The 20,176-nt window shown below is 44.9% G+C and overlaps 2 protein-coding genes across 38 annotated transcripts in view; both read left to right on the top strand.

Annotated features, from left to right (window-relative positions):
• CTHRC1 (collagen triple helix repeat containing 1) overlaps positions 1-20,176 on the top strand; it is a 403,863-nt gene that overhangs the window by 117,369 nt on the left and 266,318 nt on the right. The window lies entirely within an intron of this gene.
• BAALC (BAALC binder of MAP3K1 and KLF4) overlaps positions 1-20,176 on the top strand; it is a 1,274,875-nt gene that overhangs the window by 1,143,539 nt on the left and 111,160 nt on the right. Inside the window, exon 1 of one of the 37 annotated variants that reach the window (XM_050800764.1) lies at positions 14,663-14,666. The exons of 35 other annotated variants lie outside the window; for them this stretch is intronic. The gene's annotated coding sequence lies outside the window, so the exon portion shown is untranslated. Of the gene's footprint in view, positions 1-14,662; positions 14,667-16,131; positions 16,136-20,176 lie in introns of those variants that run through there. One more of the 37 variants, XM_050800771.1, reaches the window with a different exon arrangement.

Below are 20,176 nucleotides of genomic sequence, written 5' to 3'. Positions count from 1 at the left end.
CATCTTAGAGTTACTAGCTGCATTAGCCCCTAACAAGTAGGTCAGCCTGTCCTTTGAAGCTTTGAAGTCAGGCATTGACTTCTTCTGTCTAGCTATGAAAGTTCTTGATGGCACCCTCTTCCAATAGAAGGCCATGTTGTCTACACTAAAAAATCTGTTGTTTAGTGTAGCCACCCTCATCAATGATCTTAGCCAGATTTTCTGGATAACTTGCTGCAGTTTCTCTATCAGCACTTGCTACTTCACCTTGCATTTTTATATTATGAAGATGGCTTCTTTCCTTATACTCTATGAACCAACCTTTGTTGGATTCCAACTTTTCTTCTGCAGTTTCCTTACCTCTCTCAACTTCATAGAATTGAAGAGAGTTAGGACCTTGCCCTGGATCAGTCTTTGACTTAAGGGAATGCTGTGGTTGGTTTGATCTTTATTCAGACCCCTCAAATTTTCTCCATATGAGCAATAAGTCTCCCTCCCTCCCTCCCTCCCTCCCTCCCTCCCTCCCTCCCTCCCCTTCCCTCCCTCCCTGTCTCCCTTCCCTCCTTCTCTCCCTCCCTCCCTCCCTCCTTCCTTCTTCCTTCCTTCCTTCCCTCCTTCCTTCTTTTCTCCCTCTCTCCCTCCCCCACCCCCATATTTCTCTTATGTCAAGAAGGCAGTGGGAGTGGAGAAGGAACAAAGAATAACTGGTTTTGATTAATTAGTTATAAGCATGACCGTACTTAGATCAGCCTGGTTTCCTTTCTTATTATTCATGTATTCACTGGAGTAACACTTTAAATTTTTTCAAAAACTTTTCTTTTGCATCCCAACTTGACTGACTGATGCAAGAGGCCTTGCTTTCAGCTTCAACATGCCTTCGTCACTAAGCTTAATCATTTCTAGCTTTTGATTTAAAGTGAGAGATGTGCAACTTTTCCTTTCACTTGAACACTTATAGGCCATTGTAGGATTACTAACTGACATAATTTTAATATTGTGTCTCGGGGAATAGGGAGGCGGGAGCAGGGGAAGAGGGTTGGAGGAACAGCCGGTTGGTGGAGCAGTCAGAACACACAACATTGATAATTAAGTTTGCTATCTTATAGGGTGCAGTTTGTGGCACCCCAAAACAATTACAATAGTAACATCAGAAATCACTGATCACAGATCACCATGATAGATATAATTATATGAAAAATTTGAAATATTGTGAGAATTACCAAAATGTGATACAGAGACATGAAGTAAGCACATGCTGTTGGAAAAATGGCACCAACAGACTTGATCGATGCAGGGTTTTCACAAACCCCCAATTTATTAAAATCACAATATTTGCACAGTACAATAAAATGAAGTACAATAAAATGGGACATGTTTATACATAAGAGATCAAATTAACAACCTCCAACTGCAACAGCCATAGGCCACCAATGATGTTGAAGTTATTAACATATAGAGTGTAAAGAACTGAACTTTGATTCTTATGTAATTCCTACAACAGACCTAATGGTAATGAACTGGGGGAAATTCAGCAAGGCCTGTTCAGATTCATTTCTGTGTCCCCTCGCTTCAGGGATGAGAACGTTCCTTTTCTCCGGGTATACAGAGGGCATCTCTCGTGTGTCCCTACTTCAGGGGGAGGTCAGAATTATCCATCCTAGGTTTTTATGGCCTGCTTCATGGGAGAAGGGTGGAAGAAGGCGAGAGTGACCTTCCCGCTTCTGCTGTTTTCTCAAGTGCCAAGATGCCATCATTTAGGGTAGCGTATCCTGATCCTCATCAGCTATTTATGAAAACACAGAGCAAAACTTCATCTTTCTAAATAGACCGACGTGTGTGTAAATGCCTAGGAAAGGCCTGGAAAGCACGCTCTGCTGGGAAGGTACCAGGTGGGAGTGAGGAGTAGGCCACAAGGACTTCTACTTGGCCTGTATAGTGGGCATTTTTTTTAAAATTTATTTTTTATTATTATTATACTTTAAGTTTTAGGGTACATGTGCATAACGTGCAGGTTTGTTACATATGTATACTTGTGCCATGTTGCTGTGCTGCACCCATCAACTCGTCAGCACCCATCAACTCGTCATTTACATCAGGTATAACTCCCAATGCAATCCCTCCCCCCTCCCCCCTCCCCATGATAGGCCCCGTTGTGTGATGTTCCCCTTCCCGAGTCCAAGTGATCTCATTGTTCAGTTCCCACCTATGAGTGAGAACATGCGGTGTTTGGTTTTCTGTTCTTGTGATAGTTTGCTAAGAATGATGGTTTCCAGCTGCATCCATGTCCCTACAAAGGACACAAACTCATCCTTTTTTATGGCTGCATAGTATTCCATGGTGTATATGTGCCACATTTTCTTAATCCAGTCTGTCACTGATGGACATTTGGGTTGATTCCAGGTCTTTGCTATTGTGAATAGTGCCGCAATAAACATACATGTGCATGTGTCTTTATAGCAGCATGATTTATAATCCTTTGGGTATATACCCAGTAATGGGATGGCTGGGTCATATGGTACATCTAGTTCTAGATCCTTGAGGAATCGCCGTACTGTTTTCCATAATGGTTGAACTAGTTTACAATCGGTGGGCATTTTTTATAGTGAGACTGTATTTGAGTCTAGTATTATTTTCTTAATCAAAACGTTTTTTCCTAAGTAAAGAAAGAAGGAATAAAATATCACAAAGCCTGCTATTATGATATACTTTATAACATGGGAATTTGTTTTATTCTCCTTAGCACAATTCAATTATTATAACTGACTTAAAAATATCCTTTGTATTAATCCTCATTAATTTATAATTACCATTTAATCCAGTGTTTTTCAAGCTGTAGACTAAGATTTATCAGGGGTTTGTGAAACCAGCATATGGAGTTTCCATCAGTACTTTCTTAACGAAAAAAGAAAAGAAAGAAAGAGACCAGGCATGGTGGCTCACCACGTCAAGGAGGCCAAGGTGGGAGGATCACTTGAGGCCAGGAGTCTGAGACCAGCCTGGGAAACATAGGGAGACTCTGTTTCTGCGAAAGTAAAAGTAAAAAAAGTCGGCTGGCATGGTGATGTGTCCCTGTGGTCTGAGTTACTCAGAAGGGGAGATGGGAGGATTGCTTGAACCCAGGAGTTCGAGGCTGCAGTGAGCTGGGATCAAGTCACCGCATTCCATGTCTCAAAAGAAGAAGAGGAAGAAAAAAGGAAGTAAAGGAGGGAAGGAGGGAGAAGGAGGGAGTAAGTAAGACCTCAGAGTAGAACAGAATAGAGTAAAACAAAAAGCATTAGTGTGCTATGCAAGCCATAAGGGCAAATACTGTTTTGCAAAACCTTGCGATGTAAAATGTATTTCTTGCTGTGGGCTGTGGCCCCCAAATTTTGAAACTCACAGGCAAACCATTTTCTGCTTGACTTTGTGAAGTGGCTAAACAAGACTGAATTTGTTCTTTCGTGTAGTTGTAGTATACATTATCTTGAAGAATCAAACACTGAAGAAAAAAAAAAACAAGCACTGTAGGTTTCTTCTTGTTCATTATTGCCATTTTCTCATTAAGTTCCCCTTTGAAAAGCAGAACTAGGAAAGACTGCAAATGTTGATGGATAAACGTTTCTGCTCCTCCTTACCTGGGCTCATTAGCACAGTCAAGGAATCTCTCAAAGTGAGGCATTTAAGAGGCTTCTCCTGGTTTCCAAAGTGCACCATTCTTTTTAACTTAATGAAGAAACCAGCCAGCAACTAGATGATCCATCGAAAATTTCTTTTAGCCTAGATTTCCTATTGCAAAATATCAAAGAGATACATTTAGAATCATGAGTATTTCAGATTTGTCAACAGAGAACCCAAAAGTCATATTATCATTTTTTTTTAAAGAACGGATGCCTTCTTTTACCCTCCATTTGCCTTTTTAAAATTTACTTTTAGGCTGGGCATGGTGGCTCACGCCTGTAATCCCAGCACTTTGGGAGGTCCAGGTGGGTGGGTCACTTAAGGCCAGGAGTTCGAGGCCAGTCTGGCCAACACAGTGAAACACCATCTCTACTAAAAATAGAAAAAATTAGCCAGGCATAGTGGTGTGCGCCTGTAATCCCAGCTACTGGGGAGGCTGAGGCATGAGAATCGCTTGAACCCAGGAGGTGGAGGTTGCAGTGAGCCAAGATCATGTTACTGTACTCCAGCCTGGGCAACACAGTGAGACTCTGTCTCAAAAAATAAAATAAAATAAATAAAATTTGTTTTTTATTTTTTATGTATTTATTTTTTTTGGAAACAGAGTCTCGCTGTATTGCCCAGGCTGGAGTGCAGTGGTGTGATCTCTGCTCACTGCAAGCTCCGCCTCCCGAGCTCAACGGATTCTCCTGCCTCAGCCTCCTGAGTAGCTGGGACTACAGGCGTGTGCCACCATGCCCAGCTAATTTTTGCATTTTTTTAGTAGAAATGGGGTTTCACCATGTTGGCCAGGATGGTCTCGATCTCTTGACCTCATGATCCACCCACCTCGGCCTCCCAAAGTGCTGGGATTACAGGCGTGAGCCACTGCGCCCAGCCTGAAATGTACTTTTATATTCAAACAGTTAGTGCCAAATAGATCCTTTATTTTTATTTATGCATGATTTCCCCATTTTATTATTTGTATAAATGTATGGGTTACAAATGCAATTTTGTTACATGCATAAATTGTGTAGTGGTGACGTCAGGGCTTTTAGGGTATCCATTACCCAAATAATGCACATCGTACCCATTAAGTACCTTCTCATCATCCACGCCCCTCCCAACCCCTCACCCTTAGAAGTCATATTATCTAGATGGAGGAATTTAGAAAGTGGATTTTCTGAAGTCATGTTTTCTAGGATAAGGCATATATTGTCTTTGCTGTGCAGTGGTGCAGTTAAATTTATCCATGTAAACCTAGTGAATTGTATTAATCACATGGAATTTGTTTAATAAGAGAAGTTTCTGAGCTGAACACACCACATACGTTTAAACATGGAAACGTAACTGTCTCTTCTCTTCTTTCCCTGATTCCAAGCACCTCACCTTACCCGTCCGCCCTTGAAGCTGGACCACGTTAGCCGCTGAAGCTTGTGCTCTTCATCAGGGCCTGGAGAAGCCTCAGTGTGAGGCAGTGAATAAGGCACTGAGACAATCTGGCTTCAATATGGCTAATGCCTAATTAATTTAGTTCTCCGTCATTCCTATTTCCCGCAAAAGAGAACAATTCAAATAATCCATAATCCCACATAATTATGTTATTGTTTTAATGTATTACATTATGTATGTCTGTATGTATGTAGTATGTGTGTGTATATACATATATATATAGTGTGTGTGTATATATACCATAGTTGTGATTTTTATTTATTTATTTTATTTTTTATTTTTTTTTTGAGGCAGAGTCTCGCTCTGTCGCCCAGGCTGGAGTGCAGTGGCACGATCTCGGCTCACTGCAAGCTCCGCCTCCCGGGTTCCCGCCATTCTCCTGCCTCAGCCTCCCGAGTAGCTGGGACTACAGGCGCCGCCACCACGCCCGGCTAATTTTTTTGTATTTTTAGTGGAGACGGGGTTTCATTGTGTTAGCCAGGATGGTCTCGATCTCCTGACCTCGTGATCCGCCCGTCTCGGCCTCCCAAAGTGCTGGGATTACAGGCTTGAGCCACCGCGCCCTGCCCATAGTTGTGATTTTTAAAATGTCCTATTTGGTAATCTGTTTTCACTTATCTAGCACATTCTTATTTAGTGCGCCTGATTACCCACTTTTAATTTTAATGCAAGTGTTCAGGCTATTTCCTTTTAATAGAAAAGGAAATGAAACCAGATATAGATGATCCTGTTATTTAAATCTATATTTATCTATAGAAGCAGCGTGCCTGCTGGCTTAGCTCTAAGAAACAGCAAGTCTTAAATAGAAAAGCAACAATCAGCTTTGCTTTATTTACTACTGAACTAAATTCCACCTACCAGAATTCTCAGAATCAAGTTCTATTTCCAGTCTACATTATTCCTTGGGCTATTCTATGTAGACTTGCGATGGGGAAATCAGTTCTGAATTCACACTTCACATGGTATTTTGCTAGTGATCATTCTGGTGGCAGGGCCTGAAGTGGCCATGAGCCTTTGATATTCTAGTATGATGTTTGGTTGTACGATGGGGTCTGCAGAGTGCCCCACTGTCTTGGCTTGAGGGGTAGCAAAGAGTTGAGTCCACAGCAAATCCTCCAGCTAACCCTGTCCAAGGACAAGGGTGAGATGTTTCCCTTCCCCGTGCCATCGCCCTGATGGGTTCTAGGGACCTCTTCTCCTCAAAGAGGCTTTATGCATGTCCTGCAACATTAAAAGTAAGTCAGAAAGGGACCAAGTCTTGGGCACAGGCAGGTGCCACTCTTGGAGGACGGTTAGTGGATGACAGACAACCTGTCAGAGAGGTCATGGCATATACTGATGGTTTTCTCCTTGGCAGAGTAGCTCCATATTCCTTTTCCATTCATCCCTGGGGGTAGCACTCACTTTTCCCTATAGAGACAGAATATGCCAGATATTCATAGGCTCTATTGCAGCTAGGAGAGGGCACATGTGACCCAGTTCTAACCAATGAGATGTAAGGGGAAGTCAGTTGAGAGTTTCTAGGAAAGATTTTCCTCCTTGCTAAAAGGAAACATGCACAAGAATAGCACTCCTTCTCTGCCTTCTGGGGTTCTGTCTGTGGATGCAATTACATGAGGGTGTGATGCTTGGAGCTATGGCAGCCACTTGCATCCATGAGGTAACAGCCTAAGAGAAAGCCCATCCCTCTGAGATAGCAGGAGATAGAGCCTGGGTTCTTTTTTTTTTTTTTTTTTTTTTTTTTTAGACAGAGTCTCGCTCTGTCGCCCAGGCTGGAGTGCAGTGGCGTGATCTCGGCTCACTGCAAGCTCCGCCTCCTGGGTTCATGCCATTCTCCTGCCTCAGCCTCCCGAGTAGCTGGGACTACAGGCGCCCACCACCGCGTCTGGCTAATTTTTTGTATTTTTAGTAGAGACAGGGTTTCACAGTGTTAGCTGGGATGGTCTGGATCTCCTGACCTCGTGATCTGCCCGCCTCAGTCTCCCAAAGTGCTGGGATTACAGGCGTGAGCCACAGCGCCCAGCCGAGCCTGGGTTCTTGATGACAGTAAGCTGCTGAACCAACCTTAAGACCTCTTTTTTAGGACTTCTTATGAGATAATTGTCTCTGTTAAGCTGTCTTTAGACAGAGGTGTTACTTGCAGCCAAAAGCATTGTAACAAGAAGTCAGTGGGAACGACCTTCAGAAAGCTCCCCCGCTCTGGTGGCATTTATGCCCACCAGGATGGACGGTGAGGCTGCTGAGTCAGCTCCTGAACCCATGACTCTTCCAGGAATAAGGTCCCCTTGTCTTGGGCTCCGTTAACCTCTCCCTTTCTCCCTTCATCCCTGTTGCCCTCCCAGTCCTTACCTCCAACAGCCTGGGAAATCTCTTTGTTGTCTGAGGATATAGAAATCTGACCCATACTCATCATAATTTTTCTGTGCTCTGAATTTTCTCAGGGTCTAAGCTTTTGAAACTAAAAATAGACTCCTCTTTTTTGAGGGCTTTGTTTTTGTTTTGAGGCGGAGTCTCACTCTGTTGCCCAGGATGGAGTGCAGTGGCACGATCTTGGCTCATTGAAACGTCTGCCTCCGGTTTCAAGCAGTTCTCCTGCCTCAGACTCCCAAGTAACTGGGATTACAGGCGCTTGCCACCATGCCCGGCTAATTTTTGTATTTTTGGTAGATACGGGTTTCACCATGTTGGCTAAGCTGATCTCAAACTCTTGACCTCAGGTGATCTGCCCACCTCGGCCTCCCAAAGTGCTGGGATTATAGGTGTGAGCCACCACGCCCAGCCAATAGACACCTCTTTTTTTTTTCCCCCTACCATAGCGTCTTTCAATTTGCAAAATATTCTAGATGCTTAAATGGGAAGAAAGCCAAGAGGATGTGTGTGTATACGTTGTAGTAGAGGACAGGGGTGGGGTGGGGGAAGGCTATGGTGGTGGTGACAGAGGATGTGGCAGATAGAGGAAGAAAAACACAGATCTCAGCTCACTGCAACCTCTACCTCCCAGGTTCAAGAGATTCTCCTGCCTCAGCTTCCCAAGTAGCTGGGATTATAGGCACCCACCACCATGCCCAGTTAATTTTTGTATTTTTGGTAGAGGTGGGGTTTCGCAGTGTTGGACAAGGCTGGTCTTGAACTCCCGACCTCAAGTGATCTGCCAGCCTTGGCCTCCCATAGTGAAACTCTAGCCTTTTTAGAGATGCTAAACATTCATGAACATTCACAGTCTTAATATTCAGAGGAGGACATGAGTAAAATCACAAATAACATTTTAAAACCCTTAAACGTTGCCCCTTTGTGATCTGTCAAAAAGGCAAAGTCATTTTCAAATCCAATAAATAGCTTTAATTTGCTCCAGTCATTAAAAAAATAATTTCAGAGCTTCTGTGTGCTAGGGTCTAGGTGCTAGGGATATAGCAGTATATGAGACAGAAAGAAATCCCTGCCATCAAGGAGTTTACAGTCTAGAGGGGCAAGGCAACTAATGAACAAATAAAGCAAAAGAGAGAAAGAGAGAGAGAGAGAGAGAGCCGGGAAGCACTAGAAGACGCTGGGGGAGGGACTGTCATTTTGAATAGGATGTCAGGTTTCCTGAGAAAGTGAGAGATCTGAGCAAAGGAGATAAGGAGGAAGCCATGAAGATACCAGGGATAGGAGCTCTGGGGCAGAGGGAACAGCAAGTGCAAATACTGAAGGCAGGAGACCTCCCGGCACGGATGAAAACAGTTTACATTGGTGTGGCTGGAATGGAGTGGGCAAGAGGAAATCAGGAGAGACCAGGTTTCCAGAGCTGATGGGCAGCCAGACTGAGGAGGGCCCTGCTTTGGGCAAGGGAAGCTTAGAAAAATGCCTCTTGGTTGACTTCCCTCTGAATGGCTGGCTAACTGGTGCCACATCCTATACTCTTGGTTGTCAGAGGTCCCAACTTGCCTCTGGGTTTATTCTATGCTGTAGCAGACAATTTTAAAGTCACCTGCACATCATGCAGCTGATGTGTGGGAATTTCTGAAGAAGTCTGAAAATTCAGATGGCATTCCCTCAGGCACTAGGCAACTGAGTTTTGTTTTACTTCTTTTGTACTCCGTATCTGGCACATTTCTCTCTCTCTCTGTCTCTGTCCCTGTCCCTATCTCTCTCTGTGTCTCTCTCTCTTTTGAGACGGAGCCACTCTCTGTCACCAAGGCTGTAGTGTAGTGGCCCGATCTTGGCTTACTGCAGCCTGGACCTCCAGGGCTCAAGCGATCCTCCTACCTCAGCCTCCCGAGTAGCTGGAACCACAAGCACACACCACCACATCAGGTTAGTTTTTAATAGAGACAGGGTCTCACTATGTTCCCCGGTCTGGTCTTGAACTCCTGGGCTCAAGCAATTCCCCTACCACAGCCTCCCAAAATGCTGGAGTTGCAGCCACCACTCCCCATCCTTCTGGCATATTTCTGTTCGTGATATTTCTCCTCCCAGAGGCAACAGTGACACTGAATATCTGATATATATATATTTATAAATATATGCTGTTGAAGATAAAAGGAAACCAAAGTTTGCATTTTAAAATCTTGGTGAAAAAATATGTCATCAAAAGTACATATTTATCATCAATCCTTTAAAAAGTACCACTTCGGTTGGCTTCTGTAGCCCCTTCTCCTTGCTGTGTGTTGATATGGAATCTCTGCTATCTGTGCGGAGGTCGCTGTGGGTAATTTTTGTTCTCTTGTGGAGGAACAGATTTAGCAGGAAACCCTGCTGCTCGCTACGTTGGTTCATCTCTCCCTTTGCATTTTGTCACGTTGGGTCTTTCCCCTGGTTGGTATGGTGGTGCAGCAGGGGGCTCTGGCTGCAGAAGGTAGGTTGAGGGCTGGGAGGAGGCCACACTGGGGAATTCTGCAGGTTTGATGGGAACAAAGGATAGAACTGAATTTCTTCTCCCATTGTCTAGTACTGACCCCGCCTGTAGTGCCTCTGAAATTTTGACCTGGTATAAAATCTTTGAATGAACAGGGATTCTGAAGGCCAGCCCGTTTCTGCCTTTATCATCCATACATGTGCCTCAGACTGTTCTTGGCAGATGGGCAAAGGATTGAATAGTTCCACCATGTCAGTGTATTTGTTTTTCACAATCTCTCTGCTCAGTTAACATTTACTTAATTATTTGTACCATGTTCTAGTTAGAAATGCCCACCAGCTGCTCATCAACTACATTCCAAACCTTGGTGTTCTCGAAGGGAGATCTGAGTGTGCTGAGTGGGATGATCAAGTCAGTCATTCCTAAGTAGACATCTACTGAGTGCCTGCTGTGTGGGGGTCATTGTTAGCTGTAGGAGTTACAGAGAAAAGAAAATATTTTAACTCTGGAGAAGCTCATGGGTTTTTTTCTAGCACTATTGAAAGGACTCAAAAGATGGTTCATCCTTCAGCCCCAAGGTCCCTTTTGATACTTTCCTTGTGGATTGGGTCTTTTTTTTTTTTTTTTTTTTTTTAAACGGAGTTTTGCTCTTGTTGCCCAGCCTGGAGTGCAATGGTGTGATCTCAGCTCACCGCAAACTCGCCTCCCAGGTTCAAACGATTCTCCTGCCTCAGTTTCCTGAGTAGCTGAGATTACAGGCATGCACCACCACACCCAGCTAATTTTGTATTTTTATAGAGTTGAGGTTTCTCCATGTTGGTCAGGCTGGTCTCAAACTCCCAACCTCAGGTGATCCGCCTGCCTCGGCCTCCCAAAGTGCTGGGATTACAGGCTTGGGCCACCGTGCCTGGCCGGATTGAGGATCTTTATGTCCTACTGGGGCCAGAGATTGGGCAGGCAGCTCCAGCTAGAGATGCTGATGATGATCTAGAAAGCAGTGAGGCTCAGAGAAGGCACGTGCCACCCCAGAGTCACCTGGTGGTCTGGTGAAGATGTTGGGGAGGGATCCCAGTCATTTCAGAAAAAAATATTTTGGAGACGCCTGAGTTTGGAAGTAGGAGAAAACTTAATTGATGTGATGCAGGAACATCTCTGAGGAGATATGGAGGGCTTGAAGCCTGCAGATGTTCCAGAACAGAGAAAGCTCTCTCCTTTCCTTCCTCCTCTTACCTGGCATGCGTCCTCACCCCAGGGTCTGGAAGGAGTTCAGATGCTCTCCATTCTGGGGCCTGAGGACAGAACTCAAGAGTTAATCAATGTAATGTGCTTAGAACCATGCCTGGCACACAGTAAATGCTCTGTAAATGTCTGTTTATTGTTGTTATGCTATGATGATAACTGGTCCAAATTATCTAACCAGGCTTTTCATCTGAGTGTCTCATCAGCAGTGGGGTTGCTGGGCTGAATCCTATGCAGGCCACCTTTTGGCAGATGGCACATCTCTGCTGCAACTCTTGCCAGTACCATGTGACTAGATCCCTCTGCAGCCGCGATTAGTACTTACCTGGGAAGGGTAGGAGCTGGGGGAGGCTTGCAGGCCCCACCCTCCTTAGAGCAGGACAGGGGGTCACAATGAGATGCCTGCCATGGTCATTCTGGTTCTTTCCACATAGCAAAGAACCCCAAGACACATTTTGTACACAGGGCAGCAAGAGGATTCCAATCTCTTTGTGAGGAAGATGGAGGTTCTTATTTGGGAAAGGGGACTCTGGAATACTCAAGAAGTGTCAAGAAATCCCAACTTACCCTGCTGTTGGAGAGGATGCCCAGTAAATATGGAGTGGGCAGGTTTTCTCATGTCCCTGGTGGTGCGAGACCTGTTGGGTAATGACCTGATGGGTTAACCAATCCTCCCGAACCTCACCAGGATTCTTCCTAGAAGGTGCTCAAGAATTTATCTGGAAATTGGATTTAAAAAACAAAATAACAAAACAAAACCTCCCCAAAACAGGTAACTAGGGCTTCCCTGACAGCAGGGGGCTCCAGTCACCCACATGATAAATGTAAAGCAAACGTTTCCATTACAGATTTGTTTTGGTAGTGTGATTAGACATTGAGTTTAAGATACATGCTTAAAATTCTTTTGCAGAGGAAATCTTAAGACTGCCATTATAGAAGCTGCCTAAAAAGTGAGACAAGAGTAATTACTTACAGTATCCAGTATCCACCAGGTATGTGGTATAATTATTAAAAATTCATAATATCGCTATCACCCACATTTCTAGAGGGTTTGCTAAGTGGCAGGCTCCATGCTAAGAAGCGCTTTACGGTCACCATCTCATTTAACTGTCGTAACAACGCTGTGATGGTACAACTCTAAGAAACTAGATGCAGCATCACTGTGGCCTGCCCAAAGTCACCTTCCTCAGCCCTGTCTGGCCCCAAAGCTGTGTTCTTAGAACTGCTAGGCCAGGCCTTACTGCCTAATGCCTGGAAAGTCACTCTTTTCCTTATGAACGGTTATTCGTGTTCTGGAAATCAGCCAAGCCCTTATAGGAAGACTCTTGTTTTGGATTTTGAGGAGCAGGGAGAGAATATGTATCATGATCTGAAATACAAGAGGGAAAAAAAGAAAATGGTCTGGCTTGTTCTGAAATCTGAAATTGAATGGAAGGTAGAATCTTTTCAGCTAAAGTGGGTTTTTGTCTTCTGCTGGGGCATTTTCCCAGAGGTCCATGTTTTTAGACCCAAAGTCCTTTTTCCTCTCTTGTCACTTCAGGATTAGACCAGAAGGCAGGAAACTGGATTCTAGCCCAGGCTTCTCTCCTTAGCTTGGGTCAAATCCTTAGCCTCCTAGAATGTTCAGGAGTTTTATTTGCATGTAACGTGGGGATACTCACACTGCCCCTTTTAGAGCTCAGGTTGGCCATGCCGAGTGTTGCACAAATGTGCTGTATCACTGTGGTCAGGACGACGCAGGCAAAGAATCTAGGCACTCTATATAGAAGATGCACGCAGACTTCCTTTTAAGGAGGGCCTGAGTGAGGGAATAGGCACGCTAGAGAGAGCAGAAAGCTTCGCAGAGGTATATTTTTGGGACTGATGCAAAATTCCATGCCGTGACGTTCCAGTGACTCAGCCCAGTGGGTGGAAGTGATTTTAAATAATGACAGTATCATCATCTCCCTCCTCCTACAGTATCACACATCACCAAACACACACTCACCGGCCCCAGCTCTCCACAGGGCTGAAATGAATGGAGCCAACACATGTGGTTCTCTGAGCAACACGGTAAGATAACACATTTATTGTGCAAATGCTTTCTCTTCCCCAGAAACCAAATCCAGGTAAACAAAGGGTGATTTTTAAAAAGTCACCTTGCACATCCTCAAATTTTAAATAGTCCTCTGGGAGTTAAGTGATTATAATTATAGCCACCACCATCAGGGAAGAGGCCACTTGAATTAATTAGAAAGGGAAGCCACCCAATTTCAGTTAAAAATATTTAAAAATTGGTAACATTTTAGGCAAAAACCGCGGTAATTGGACTGGGCAGCTTACAGATGCCTCTTTTCAGACAGAACAATAGGGGAATCAGCCCAGGACAGAGGGTGCAGGTCATGACCAGGTTTGGATCTAATAAGTGGGGTGCAGGGGGTGGCTCCTGGAACCAAAACAACGCCCGGCACAGTGGGGAGTCTTGTGTCCTCCAGGAACCCGGGTGCCTCCAGAGGGAAAGGGTCAGTTAAGGACGTTGCTGGGGCTTCTGAAGGAGTGCAGTGACCCCAACAGAAATCAAAGCCCCGGAGCCAGCAGTGGGGGAAACAGAAGAGTGGTTTCCTAGGAGGCGCCTCCTTGTGAATAAAAATGAATCGGAGATAGAAAAGGTTGGATCGGAAAGGAAAAGAAATGCTGGGTGGCATCCACTGTGGGAGCCAGAGGTTGCGGGGAGGCGGGCAGGGTTGGAGCCTTCAATTTTATCCTCACCTTTGCTCATCCCAGAGCCTAAGGCTCCAGATTGAGAGCTGGAACCATACGTGAGTTATTTTGTATGCATCATCTTAAGAATCAATCATCATGTACTGTAAGGACAAACACGAATTAAAAAATAAAAGGCTTAAGTCTCCCTGTTAAAGATAAGAGATTTCTCTCCCCTCCTTTTTCTTGGAACTTTTACTTTAGAAACCTTATCATTGTAAATTCTTTCTTCTCTCTTTGAAATGTATATAAACCCTTTTGAAGACTAGATTGGCATTTTTCAGCTTTATGACCTAGGAATGTCTTTCTCAAGGATCAGGAGGCCATCTCTTTGCAATGTAAGCATTAAGGGAGGTAGTATCCCTATGTCCCAGTTTCTGAGGGAAGTGAGGGGCCTAACCTCAGTGGGCACCTTGCTCCAAGTTGCAAAACCACCTTCTCTCATAAAGATAGGGGACGTTGGCAGGGCGCAGTGTCTCACGCCTGTAATCCCAGCACGTTGGGAGGCCGAGGTAGGTGGATCACGAGGTCAGGAGTTCAGGACTAGTCTGGCCAACATGGTGAAACCCTGCCTCTACTAAAAAAATACAAAAATTAGCTGGGTATGGTGGCACGTGCCTATAATCCCAGCTACTCAGAAGGCTGAGGCGGGAGAATTGCTTGAACCAGGACCCGGGAGGCAGAGATAGCAATGAGCCAAGATTGCGCCACTGCACTCCAGCCTGGGCTACAGAGCAACACTCTCTCTCTCAAAAAAAAAAAAAAAAAAAAAAAAAAAAAGGGGGGGACGTTTGTTCATCCTCTGAGTAAAGTCAATTAGCTAACACAGGCAAATAGTTCTGTCAAGTCCTCTGATTTGACAACTAGTTATTGATGATCTTGAAAACATGTATGTATGGGTTATACCTACTTGACTATATAAAGGGATGAGATTTCTTTCTGTCTTTGCAATCTCTCAGCAGACGGCCTGCAATGGGCACTACATTCTGGTTTAATGCTTATTCAATACTCAAAGTGTTTTTGTTTTCTATTACTTTTGTGGAGAGGATTTCTGGGTTGGGAGAAGATTTTGGTTGTGGTTATATTTCCCCAACAGATCTTACCATATGTCTGTTCTGTGCCTGGCCTCCTGGACTCAATCCATATATGTAAGTACAATGTATGTCACCTTGGCTTTTTATAGCTAAAGTTCTCTTAAAGGACCCAAACATTTCCCAAGAGATGATCTTAAAGCTTGGCGAGGTAAGAATCAGATATTATTATTTTCATTTTGTGGTGGTCCCAGAAGGTAAGGGGCTTGTCCAAGCTCATGTAATCTGGAGAAAAGCAAGAAATTGTTAAATCTCTGTACTGCAAGACACTCCATGCCTGCTGCCGTATCACCCATCCTGCAGCAACCCATGCCACGTGGATTTCCACTCTATTAGAATATTATAGTTTTCTTTTCTATCACCTGGAATATTCACCTTTCCCCCAAATCCCTGCTCCTGCTCTGTATCATCATATTTGATCCACTCCTAAGTATAATATGTGTGCAAGACAAAGGGGGGCACATGTCCCCAGAAAGACTTGTTCATTAATGTTCACAGCAGTTCTATTCACGATCGCCCCAACCTGGAAGCAACCCAAATGCCTATCATCAGGCCAGTGGCTGAACCAGCTGCGGCGTATTTATACAATGGAATACTTCTCAGCCACTCAAACAAACTACCTATACATACATGCAATAGTATTAGTGAATTTCAAAAGTATCATGCTGAGCTTAAAAAAAGCCAGATACAAAAGACTGCACATGAATCCATTTATGTAAATGTATGTAAAAGATTACCGGAGTCCATGTATGTAAAAGACTGTACATGTGCCCATTTATTAAAATTCTGTAACAGGCAAACTAAGCTATAGTGATGGGAAGCAGCTCAGTGGTTGACCAGGGTGGGAGTGAGAGAGACTGACTGCACATGGACACAAGAACACTTTATGGGATGGCAGAAATGTTCTCTCTCTTGGTTAGGGTGGAGGATGCACACATGTATCATTTGTCAAAACTCAAAATGTGCACATAAATTGGGTATCTTAGTCTGTTCAGGCTGCTCTCCCCAAATATCACAAATTGGGTGGCTTATTGACAACAGAAATTGACTTCTCACAGTTCTGGAGGCTGGAAGTACAAAATCAGGGTGCCAGCACAATCAGGTTCTGATGAGCGCCCTCTTGACAACTTCTCACCAAGTCCTCTCATGGTGGACTAGATGGGGGAGCTCTCTGGGGTCTTTTTAACAAGGGCATTAATCCCACTCATGAAAGCTCCGCCTTCATGATTGAATCGCCTCCCAAAGGCCCCACCTCCTAACACCATCACACTGGGGCTTAGGTCTCCACATACCAATTTTGGGGGGAACACAAATATTTAGTCCACAGCAATGGGCATAGTTGATTGTATGTAAGTTATGCGTCTATAAAGCTTATTCAACAAACAATTATACAGTTTTGTCTATGCACAAAATTTTAACTAAAAAAATGCAGTTTACTTTCTCAGCCAAGGTGACCTGGTTCACAGATGACAGGAGATCGACCTTTCTGCAGAGTGCTCTGCATGCATCACAAGGGTTGCCCCTAGCCCCTCCCCAGTCTCTGAAAAGATGCAGACAGAGGGCTGGTCATCATAACCTGCAGCTGGGAGTGGTGTGTTCCCAGAGTTCTTCTCCCAGGAAAGCCTGCACTGTCAGGAGAATCACATGCAGCCCACAGCTGGCGGGCTTTGTAATGAATCATGATGCTTTTATAGGAAAGAAAGGGCTGTGATTCATACGTGTCATCGTTGATGGGAATATTAAGGGCTCCCTTCTCCTAGGGGAAAAATAGAAAACTCTCTCTTTAAATATTTCATTTCTTTCAAAACAAAAAGTCACTTCAGCTCCTCCCCACTGATTCATTGGAGAGAAAAGCTGTCAGGCCCTGTATTTGGTTGAGGCAAATCCTTTCTCAGAACAAGATAGTGCCATGTGTAGGAGAATCACCTAACTCTTGTCGGTGTTTATCAGATGTGGAGAGAATACCTGCTTCTCTCTTTGTCATGTGACCTATCGATCCTGCTGATCTCGTGCCATCAGCTGAGGGGTGACTGGGTTTCCCACCCACAACAAGGGTTCAGGCAGGGGCCATGGGCCTGAATTGTAATTCAGTGTTTTGAAACAGCACAGTTACTAGAGGCTGGGAAGGAAGTGGGATGAAGAAGCATTGGTGAATAGGTGCAAATACGCAGTTAGACAGGAGGAATACGTCTAATGTTTGATAGCACAGTAGGTGACTATAGTTAACAACAATGTATCATGCATGTCAAAATAGCTAGTAGAGAAGATTTGAAATGCTCCCAACACAAAAAATTGATAAATACTCAAGGTGATGGATATCCCAAATGTCCTGATTTGATCATTACACATCGTGTATATGTTTCCAAATACCTATGTACCCTGTAAATATGTACAAATACCATGTATCATTTAAAAAATGAAAAAAATAAAATAGACATCATGAAGTCAGCAGATATCAGAATGGGATCTGAGAGAGATTTTAAAAGAGGCCTTTGTACACAAATCAGATTTCTATTTACCTTAAGTGTGGGCTTCCTCGAAGTCTCAAGGAAAGAAAGTGAACCAGACTAGCATTTCTCAGTCCAGGAATCATGGGCTGGCAAATGATCTAATTTCTTTCCAGTAACTCCAGAAGCAAGGGAGCTAAGAGGATTGGAGGGCCTGAGGCAGAGGGGACTGTGTGGTTGCTAACATGGGTCTCATGAGCCTGAGGAGCTGCTACTGGGGACAACTTGAGGCCCACCAATGTCACCCTCTACCCTGCCATCAACAAGTCCCTCTTGTTGATGGTTTTGGAAACCTCGAGTCTATGAAGCCGGTGAAGCCTCCTGAACCACTTCGGAGTGGTTGGGTTTACATTAACAACCAAACCCATCACCCCATCCCAGGGAGTTTAAGACAGAGGCCAAGGGGACTGAAGAAAGAAAGAAAGGAAATAGAATAAAGACAAGAGTCAGCTCAAAAGCTTCCCCTTTCCTGGAATTAATGGCAGCCCCAAATTATTCTCATCTGTATTAAAAATTGTTAGGTAATTAATGTGTGCATCTCTCCTGAAGCAGATGTCATGTAAGACACTAGGAAAACTGAGACCTAGTCCTTACTCTCAAAGAGCTCCCGGCTCAGTAGGGGAAGCTGATACAGAAACCCGATCTCATCATTCAATGTTTTAGAAACAGTAACAGTGATAACAGGCTGGTGGGGTGGAGATGTGTAGAGAAAACAGAGACAGCATCCGTGATTCCAGACATCCTGATGACCACAATAATAGTTTACATTTATTAAATGCTTACTCTGTACCAGACATTGTGGTAGGTTTTTACAGCATATCTTCCCTTTGCCTTCCAACAACTCTGTAGAGGAAGCAGTATCATCATCTTCAGGGTCACCCTGATGGCAGAGCCCACCCTACTCTGGTGGCCCTGGGAGTAACAGGCATCCATTCAGGAAGGACTGTCCTTTCACCAACACCACCCATAGCTGACAGCCAGCATGGTTCGTTTCTAGGTGTGCTTGGCCCTGAAGTTCAGCTGATCCTGCTCTAGCTATTTGGGCTGGCGTTGAGCTTTGAGGTGGCCCAGGGAGAGGGAAAGCTGACGCAGAGGCTGAGACCTCAGTAATGAAACGAGCGGTCAGGGAAGTGGGGGTGGATTTACAGACAAAGGCAGTGGTTTTAGGGTTGAATTGTGTCTTCCCCAAAAGATAAGTTGACATTCTAACCACCTGACTCTCTGCAGGATCAGACCTTATTTAAAAATAAGATTGTTGCAGATGACTTTAGGTCATATTGGAGTAAGGGAGGCTTTTAATCCAATATAGCTGGTATTCTCCTAAAAAGAGGCGAAAGACACACAGAGAGAAGATGACCACATGAGAATGAAAGCAGACGGGAGTGATGCCGCGACAAGCCAAGGGACACCCAGCATTGCCTGTTGTTGCCAGATGCTAGGAGAGAGGCATGGAACAGACTCTCCCTCAGAAGGAACCACCCCAGCTGACACTTTGATTTCCTATACCTCCAGAACCAGGAGAGAGATTGATTTCTGTTTTAAGTGCCCAATTTCTGGCTCTAGGATGCTAATCGTAAACGCCAGCATGAGAAAGGGCTTGGTGTGTCTGAAGAAAGATCAGAAGGCAGGCGTGGCTGGCAGTGTGAGTGAGATGGGAGGGCCTCCACGACCCCTCTGGCTGGGTTGTGGGCCGCTGTGGTCAGCATGCCTGTCACTGCCCCCTCGTGGCCACCATGGGATACTCCAAGCTGCACACTGGCCTTTGGCCGCAGAAAGAACATTCAGATTGAGTCAAGAGAGCTGGGTTCAGCCTACCCCTCTGTTTCTAGTTAGGTAACTCGCATTGCCACTTTGCTCCTCTGTCACGTGGGAGGAGGATTATGACATCTGGCCCATCCATCTCTCAGGGTGTGAGTGGGGAGCAGGGGAAACTGTGTTTGGATGCTTACTGTGAATCATTTCTACCAGGATGTTAGGTGCAACTTCTCCTGTTATTCCACAGTTTCAGCAGAGACCCCAGAGGGAAAGAAAAATAACTGCTTATCTATGCAGGACTCACTAAAAGATTATAAAATCCATTTTCAGACTTTTGGCTCCTTATATGCCTGGCGACTACACAAGAAGAGGCTGGGGGGACAGAGCAAGGGACAGGCAGAGGGGAGTTCTTTAGAATGAGAGCTGTTGGAGGAATGAGGCAGGAGCGTCTCACCGTGCCCCCTTCCTGTCCCCACCACCACCCCACAACAAGCCTCGTGAGATTTTGAGGCTTCAAAACAACCCTCAGGGAGCTTGACAGGTGCACTGGGGAGTTGGAGGGACAAAAGGACTCATACTTGAGCCACATTTCAAACCCTAAAGGCCAAGCCCTGTTAGAGTGGCCTATGGTGGCAGGATGAGGAGAGGGGGCGTGCAGTGAGCTGCACTCACAGCCACAGGGCGCAGGAGGGTGCTTTCCACGGCTGGATGAGGACCCCACAGAAGAGAGCAGGCGCTGAGTTATCTTGAATGGGACTCTGCCCCAAAGAACCATCTAGAAGGCAAGGTGATCCCAGCAGAGTGACTCAGAGGTGAGTGGACCTCAGAAGTCAGAGGCTGGGGGAGTCATACATACATGACACAACTTGAGGAGCATCATCGGAGACCTCCAAGAAACCTACAGGAGTCCACATGGGAGCGAGTGAGCATGAGGTGTGCCATGC

Source organism: Macaca thibetana, chromosome 8 (genome assembly GCF_024542745.1).
Source record: "Macaca thibetana thibetana isolate TM-01 chromosome 8, ASM2454274v1, whole genome shotgun sequence".
NCBI classification, from domain to species: domain Eukaryota; kingdom Metazoa; phylum Chordata; class Mammalia; order Primates; family Cercopithecidae; genus Macaca; species Macaca thibetana.
This window is presented reverse-complemented; position numbering and strand designations above follow the sequence as displayed.